The sequence below is a fragment of the Prionailurus viverrinus genome, chromosome D2, assembly GCF_022837055.1.
Source record: "Prionailurus viverrinus isolate Anna chromosome D2, UM_Priviv_1.0, whole genome shotgun sequence".
Classification (NCBI taxonomy): Eukaryota; Metazoa; Chordata; class Mammalia; order Carnivora; family Felidae; genus Prionailurus; species Prionailurus viverrinus.
This window is the reverse complement of record NC_062571.1, coordinates 83,459,663-83,468,673: the sequence shown is the minus strand read 5'-3', so window position 1 is coordinate 83,468,673 and position 9,011 is coordinate 83,459,663.

The following is a 9,011-nucleotide window of genomic DNA, read 5'->3' as shown; positions in this document are numbered from 1 at the left end:
CCCCCCCCCCCAAGGTTCAGACCCCTCATCGACAGATTCTACCATCTAGTTTTTATGGGAGTCGTAGTTATTTTCCAACTATGTACCCATTTAAACTTTACAGCCTTTTATTAGGGTTGTATTCACGGGCAAATAAATACAAGACACTTGGAAGTTTATCTACTGGAAGCTTCCACCTTGGCCTACGAAATGATGCTGATCTCCCAGCTAAACTGATTTCGTATCGTTATCTCCAAAAGCGGGAGCCTTCTCCACTTCAAATGTCTAAACAGGACGAAGATAGATTTCTGGCTAACCCAAACGCTTATTGTTTTGTGGATTTTTTTACCATTAAAAAAAAGTATTTTATTTAGAATTCTGAAGCTATCAGTGAATATTAGGTGTGCTTAAATTCTCTGCAAAAGGGAACATACCCTGGTTGTAACTACGAAATCCACATGACATGTAGTTTGGGTTTGGGGTTTGCCTCTTAAGGCTCATTATTTACCTACATTTGCCTGTGAACGTTTCAAACGCATCCAACTGATATTCCAGTCGTACAATTAGTGACAGGTAACAACAATTCTCTCCCGAACTAATGGAAAGTTCTGAGTTTCCTGAAAGCATCTGCCCATCCCTCCGTATCTTGTCAGGGGTTTCGTTGAGAAACTACAGGTCAGATGCTGGCCAGAGGGAAAAATTAAATACCCGAGAAGCATGGATGTGTGGGAGGAAGGAAGCGAGAAGGAGGGTCAGGCAAGGAGCTGCTGCATCAGAAAATCTGATCGAGCGGGACGGCCAGGCTGGAGCACTCCTCTGTCCCCCGGAGCACAGGAGAGGCGCCTCGGCTCCGTGGGCACCAGCGGAAAGTTTGCACGGCTAGGACGGGGCACTGGGTGCTGTTCGTCTTTATTCCCCGCCTCACTCCTTCCTTCTGCTGGCTGAGGATCTGTCACTGTGATCCGCACGTTCTCCACGGAACCTCCCTTCCCTGAGAGAAGGTGGGAAGGTCAGTGATGGATGGCTGTCACCTGCTTTCTTCTTTATGTCACAAGGAGAGCAGGACGATGCCTGGAGAGACTGCTTGTGGAGCTCCGGCGGGAAAGGCACTAACAAAACCCTGTGTTCAGTCTTGTGTTTGGGCTCACTTTTCCAAAAGTCCCGTGAAGCATTTCACCCTTAGAGCCACTTTGTAGATATAGGAGTGCTTATTTTTATGTTACAGATGGGGCAGCCGAGGCACAGAGCGGTGAGTGAGTGAGAACCACTGTGTCCTATTTTCTGTATCTGGTAGTTTCTGTGTCTTCGGGATCCATACCAGGATTCAGGGGCGGTGGTGGGGTGGGGTGTTTGTCTGGAAATGTGTTAAACTTGCCCTTTAAGCATAACTCAGCTGCTCCATAAGGACCTTCTATTTAAAGGTCGGCTGGGAGCGTTGGGGGAAGGACTCCATCGCTGGGATTTCTCTTGCTGTCTCCTGCCCTGTTCCAGAGGCATCTGGCTAGAGTGGCAGCTGGCAGGGAAGGGACCCCTGCTTATGGGCTGGTCCCTCCCGGAGTGGAGGTGGCCTGTGGACATCTGAGACCAGTCCTCTCTCTCCAGCCTGGCCTGAGCTCTCCAACCACCCTGGCTTGCTCACCCCACAGCCTCGCTATGGGGCCACGATAGGACAGCAGCTACCTCCAGACCCTCCTCTGGAGCCGCGGGATCCTTCTGGATCCCTCCCTCTCCATTCCTTGTCTGAGGGAGACTTGGAGGAATTATATCCAGCTCTCTTTCTGGCTTAGAAAACACAGCGGCACTTTCTGTGCTCCGTGGCCATCCAGCACGAAGTCCTACCAGGGACTAAGCCGACAGACCAGACCCCTCTGCTTAGGTTTTCTGTTCTTTCCCCAAGCCTTTGCACCTGCCCCATCCACACCCAGTTTCCACAGTGGACAGAGGGAGGGGAGGGCAGGGAGGGCGCTGGCGTCTTACTCTTGCCTCCTTCCTTTCCTGGAGGAACAGGAAAGGTTTTCTTTTACCTGCACCTCCTGAATGGCAAGGAGCTCCCCGGATGAGACCATGTTGCTTCCCAAACTGGCAGACATGCTCCCCTCTCCCAGCGGAAGGGTGCAAAGGAAGCCTGATTGACAGGCTGTACAGGTTACGGTTCTTGTTCCCCTTAGTTCACATCCTCAAAATAAATGCCAGTGGAACTAGGTTAGAAAGGCCGGGGGATGCCTCCTAACTGGGGGACCTGACAGCACTTCCCGTGCATGGGAAGAAGGAGTGAGCACAGCAAAGGGCCCCAAATTGGGGTCGCGATGCCCGCGTTCTTTAACACGCCTGCTTCCGCGGCTGGCGCACGTCATTTAGATGCAAAGAACATATGAGGGAGGGGTAAGGCTCTTTGCTGCTGGTGATGATACATTCTGGAACTTCATCTTGATCAAGCTGGCCTCAACGATTGGAAGATAAAAAGAAAGCTCCTGACGGTCACAGAGGCTTTGGTTGGGAGTCACCGACCGTGGCCGTGAGCGTCTTCGGGCAGCCGCGCCACCCATCCACAGCGCTGGCCGAGCTTTCTGGATTTCCCCGAGGGACTCGGAGCCAACTCATGGCAGAGCCACCTCTGAGCCAACACTGGCCCTTCAATAATGTGGGTAAGAACAGAGCCTGCTCTGTCTCCTGGACCTGCTCCCCAGGCCTCTGCTGGACTCTGCCGCCTGCCTGTTCCTGGGGCCACAGCCCCCCCCCCCAGCTCGCTGGGGCCCCATTCCTGTTCCTGCCGGAGGCCCCATTCCTGCTGGAGGCCCCTGCCCTTCTTCAAGGGGGCATTGGGCTCTCCCGGCCTACCACTCGGTTCCACTCACTCAAGAAATTGGGCACACAATCAGTCGTGGGGGATTTTGCCAACGAGAAAGGCAAGATTCAAGCCCAGAGGATCCCACTGGCCTGCAGGACAGCCCATCCTCCCGTGGAGGGTCCGCACTCTGACCTTAGCCCCGGCCACTGGCCCTGCGCCCCGCCTCCCAGGACTCCCCTTAGGTTTTAGGGAGTTTCTCTGGCTTCTCGGCTCTGGTTATCCTTCCTGACTGTTGTCCTGCCCAGCAAATTCATCTGCCCTCAAATCCTTTTAGTATTTGCCTATTTCATCTTCCTTTAAATACAGATTTCTGGGTAAGTCCTCAAGAGCAGGCAGGGTGGAGAAGGGGCGGACTACGCTGTGGGGGCGTTTAACTCGGACACTGAGCACCCGACGTGGCGAGGCCAGCCTGCGGCACTCCCGGAGCCCGGACCCTGCTGTGCTGTGCTCCCTGGGCCCCGACCCTGCTGTGCTGTGCTCCCCAGCCCTGGGCCCTGCCTCCACGGGGCAGCGGGAGCTGGGAGGACCTTCCCGCAGCCGACTCCAGCCCCAGACTTGAACGGCGAACATAATCTGGTTTTGAAAGCTTTGCGAGGACTTACGACTTGTACTTCTTTTGGAATTATTTTACTTATTCTCGGCGTAAGCCTGTTAGAGCCTTGCCCGATGCAGCCTAGAGCATCCACGCGTCTCCAGGGCAGATCGTTTCCTTGACATTCCTATTCGAGGCTCGGGAGGAGGGCAGGGGCTTACAGGCAGCAAACGGGACATTCGTGCGATGTTTTGAATGCGACACACGAGGCTCAGGCTGCACACGAGGCCAACCTCTCCTTGGCAGCAGCTGCAGGAGCGGGGGGAGGGTGGTGGGGGGGGGCTGTCTCTCTCTGCCAACAGGGCGCCATTCATAAGCTGCTCCCAGAGACTCTAGAGGGAGTCGCGGCTTGAGAAAGATGTCAGCATTCCGAAAAAGACACCTGTCAAAGATGAAGACTCATTTGGCTCTGGAATAAAGAGTTCCTCCGGATTCTCCACTGAGCGTGTGATAAACACATAATGTCTCCTTGCAGCCGCGAGAATGAATTCCCCATAATACTCTGAAGAAGACAAGTTGCAAGAACACAAAGAACATATTCCCCCCTCTTCCAGCTCGAATGGCAAAGACCGCCCTTCTCGGAATACCTACTGTGTGTCAGGTCTGTGCCAGGCAGGAAGCAGGAAGCAGGAAGCAAGCATGGCTGGTACCAGGACCCAGTGTGGCGGGCATGTCACCATGCCATAGAGGGGCCCCTGAGGTCCTGTACCTTGCGGTTCTGTGGTTGTCAGACACAGATGGGGGGCCCAGGCTAATTCAGAGCCAGAGGAAGGTGCACGAAATTTCTCTGGGAATTCAGAGTTGGGGGCAGGGAGCCATTGCACCAGAACCATCCGGAAAGGGAGCCGGGCCCTTCCCCAGAGGTGGAACAGAGTGCTGCTACCACAGGAAGCCCAGGAATGTCTGGCCCCCGAGGGCACGGAGACAGACTCAGGGAGAGCAAGTTCCCGCCTGGTCAGCAGCAGTGGAGCGTAGGGCCATGACAATAGATGGAGCTAGACAGCCTGGATGGAGCTAGACAGCCTGGATGGATTTCAGTGTTATGACCTTAGACAAGTGGCTTAACCTCTCTGTGCCTCAGTTTCCTCACCTGTAAAATGGAGCCAATAATAAATCCCGGTACCTGCCTCATAGGCGTGGGGCGAGCCGTGTTCGTGTGAGAAGAGGGTCAGAACAGGGCCTGGTTGTTCCATAGGGTTTGCTGTCGTTCCCACTATCTTGCCCATGACCCAGGACCCGCTACGTAGTGGCAGAGCCCAGAGCGAAATGAAAATACGGGGCTCCTTGTTCAAAATGTAATAGGACGGGACGCCCGGGTGGCTCGGTGGGTTAAGTGTTTGTTGATTTGGGCTCAGGTTTGATCCCAAGGTGGTGGAATCGAGCCTGAACTTGGGCTCTGTGCCAAACATGGAGATTGCTTGAGCTGCCCTCTCTCGCTCTCTCTCCCTCTGCCCATTCAAGCTGCCTCTCTAAAAGAAAGAGAAAAGAAAGAAAAGTGATAAAAGTGTCCAGACAACAGCAGAGCAGTGCACCGAGCGAGGACCCTCTGGAGCGAGGGACCCCGTGAGACTGCAGAGATGCACACGAGTGGGGCCGTCCCGCCTGGATGGCACAGCTGGCCACGCTGGGATTCCAACGGCAGACCGTCCCCCCCCCCCCCCCCACCCCACGTCGCCTCTCTGTAAGGTTTACCTTCTCGTCCTAACCCACGGCGTCTGCGAAATAGCTGGGTTCTCTTGGGAGCTCAGGAATTAGCAGACGTCAGGGAGGCTGACAACATCTTCCCACGCTCTGGAAGGAGGTGAGCAACACAGAACAGACAACGGTGAGGGCCCAGTAGCCGAAATCGGCCGCCTTGAAATCTCCCAGGCCTGCGGCTCCGGGGAGAACAAAACCGTTGCGGCCGGAGTCGGACATCAGGCAATGGAAAGAACGCCCGGTGCAGAGAGGCCACAAGGAGCTCAGCCCCATGCCATCTCAGGGTGGCATGCTTTATTAAGAAGCGGCTTCCAAGGACACTGTAAACGTCAGGGGGGACCCGGGGGTTGCTGCCTCTCCCCCTCGGCAAAAGGTCCCTCCGAGAGAGAGCAGCGGGCCCGTGTGACGAGCCTTGTCTGGGTCTGAGCCCCCGGCCCAATTCCACGCGTGTGCAGACGCTTGTTCGGGGACTAGACACTGAGGAGAGACGGTGCTTCCCACCTCAGCCCCCTTTGGGCCAAATGTGAGACGGTCCTGCTTGGCGGGCGTCTTCCTCCTGCCCCTGGGGGGGCCTGGCCACGTTTGCCCACGCTAGTGATTTGGGACGACGTGCGGAAGGCAGGGGAGAACCGGCACATGTCTTCCCGTCTCCCACAGCCCTGAATTCACCGTTTTTCAAGGAAGAAAAACCGAAGCGACCCCTTTCTGAAGTCCTGGTCCTCATGGCCTGAGCTCCCTGCTGACCACAGCCCCCCGACTCTTTTCCCTGTCGTCTTCCCCTATCTCCGCCTAACTTCTTGATGCTTCTCTTTCTTTCAGTTGCCAACAAGGAGTCAGTTCTCTGCTCAGCAGCTCTCCTGCCCCAGTTTGCTGATTCTACACCCCAATGCCTCCAATGAGCTTTCCGTGGCCAGCACCCCAGGAGCAGAGGGCCAAGTGCCAGGAGCTGACACACTCCAGTCACTAACCGGGACCTGCTCCCGCACACGAGGGCAGGCCTGGCTGTCTTGTGCCCAGGTGGGCAGCCCTGAGACGTCACTTAAGAGGGTCAGCCTGAAGCAGGGCCATATGATGCCTTTCTCGGGCCAGAGGCACTTTTGCTGTCATAGATCCCTTCCTCCCAAAAAGAAATACAATAATTCCTTTTAAAGAAATGCTAGAAGTTATGTTTTATGACTGCACTTGTGTAGAGGCGAATATAATCCAGACTGGTTTACGTCCTTCTGATTTTTTTTAAATTTTTTAAATATTTATTTATTTTTGAGAGAGAAAAAGAGAGAGAACATGAGCAGGGCAGGAACGGAGGGAGGGGGAGACACAGAATCCGAAGCAGGCTCCAGGATCCGAGCTGTCGGCACAGAGCCCGAAACGGGGCTCGAACTCACGAATCGCGAGATCGTGACCCGAGCCGAAGTCGGACGCTCTACTGACTGAGCCACCCAGGCACCCCACATCCTCCTGATTTTAAAAGAAATTAAAACATTTTCGTGGCACTGAACCTCTGGTGGGCCCCAGCCACTGCCCTTGCTGGGCCTCTTGGATAACCTGCTTGGTTGTGGATCCATGGGAGGTTGACCAGCTCTCCTCCCTTGCTGGCCCTTCCTCCTTGCCCTAGTGCTGCTTCCCACAGCCAGCGGGGCTCTTGGGAGCTGTCCTAGCCCATGCTCACTGCCACTGCTGAGATGCCCCATTCGTATGCTCCACGTTGCTTGTCCATACATGCACCTGTCTTCCCAACAGTCTAAGACCGACAGCCACTGCTCATCCAACAGCATGTGTCCCAATATCTAGCCCTGTTGGACCAGTAATGAAGGATACATAACAAACACTGAGTGCTTGTTGATTTCATCCATTCATTCATCCCCAAATACTCCTTGGTGATAAATTAAAGTCCGCAGGCATGTTTTTAACCCAAAAACTATTACCTGGAAAAAAAAAAACAACTAACTAAACCTTAATTCCAAGTTTAAAAGGATAAGAAAAACTATCTCCTTGCATTTCCTTGCTGTTCTCCACCATTTAGCCTTGGATGGTGATTTTCAAAGAGAGGAAAGAGTCGTTCTGAACCAGGGCTGTGAATTCAATAGGGGATCACACCAAGCACGACTATTAGGGTAAAAAATGAAGCATAGCTGGGAAGCCACAGGAACGATTTTCTAGAGTTTCAAATAACGTGGCTCCGAACGACAGATCAAACAATTGTTTGAGCAATCACAGAAGCCCTGGAAAACATGAGTAGACTCAAAAAGTGACGATTTGGGGGAGGGACGGCACGCTCTTGAACACATCCGTTTAGGGCGACACTAAAAATCTCACTCTCATCCTATTGTAATCACGCCTGATTACATCTCCGAAACATGGCGTGTGTTGATGATCCGATATTTCTTTGAAAATGTGAGGTACTTTTCAGAGTTAACTGAATCAACAGAATTACAGTTTATTCAAACACTACAGTAATCACCCATAAAGACCTGAGACCTCTCGGACTTATTTCTGTAGTCAAGTGGAAATTGGATCACGCGCATGCACACACACACGTGCACACACTTCAGTATCACAAGCGTCAATTCCACAAGTGGAAATTTTTCAGCTGATACGGTACACAGGCCATTTTTGACGCCATGTTTCAGAGATGTAATCAGGCGTGATTACAATAGGATGAGAGTGAGATTTTTAGTGTCGCCCTAAACAGATGCGTTCAAGAGCGTGTCGTCCCTCCCCCAAATCGTCACTTTTTGAGTTTGCTCGTGTTTTCCAGACTGTCTTTGTTCCAACCAGGCAGGTGATCACAACTATGAACCTTTACTCTTTCCTCCATTGTAGCTATTTGACATTATAAGTCTTATTTCCACATTGGAGTGCTAATGTGTGATTTCATATAACTGCTGTATTGTTTTTTCTTCTCGTAACACATCTCTGCTCACAGGACCCCATTTTCCAAGGATCTTCCTGAGGGTTGGTCCCTGAATTATGGCCAACCTGGCAGTCCTGCCCATCACTGGCTCCCCTCCTCCAGGAAGCGTGGCCACCTGTGGACACCCTGGTTCCTGCACCAACTCCCTTTCCCCAAAACAACAGCAACTTGAAACAGGAAGCAGCTTCAACAGAAAGATGAAAAGCACCTCTCATACATCTGACTCGGCCCTCTCCTGGCGAGGCGGATTCTCCTGCGGCCCTCTCGTCTGACACAGGTGAACACTGAGAAAATAGTGAGGGCGGCTGTCTTCTCGGGGGGACCCTGTGCCTGATAAGGACACCAGCCGCCTGTTGCTTCTGTGAGCCTCCTCTGCTCTACCCAGAGGACACGCGAGCATTGGCGCGTTCTGTTGTTCGCTCGGTGGGACAGCGTCTCTCACGCCTGGATCCTGGTTTGTGCATTCGTTTCTTTCCTTTTCCTGAGGAATGTTCTGCACCACCAACCAGCGCTTTTAGGTGTTTGCGTTGTGCTGCCGAGTTGGAAAGAGGTGGGACAGGCCCAAGGAGCAGTTGTGGAGAGGTGTGTAAGGGGAAGGATGCTGGGGGCCTGGAGCAGGTGAGGCAAGCAATAGAAGGAGGGAGGCGTTGGAGAAATGTCCCCATGCACTGTACATCACTACTCACAGGAGTGAAAACTACCAGCAAAGAATCTGGGTGAGTTTGAAATGACTTTCTGGTGGCCGAGCTGATGCTTGATCCTCCGAAATCAGGCTCTGAGGGTTACAGCTTCAACACTGAACCATTTCAACGCTCAGACGTCTTTAACTCCTTGGGTACTAACCCCATGCCCTGCTGAGCCCAGATTCTGTGGAATCTCTGAACCTGTCTCGGCCTCATTGTCTTCGTCGACACCGCCACCCTTCCCGTGTCCATCATCTTCCATCTGGACAGGGAGAGGGGACTTCTTTTTTTTTAATT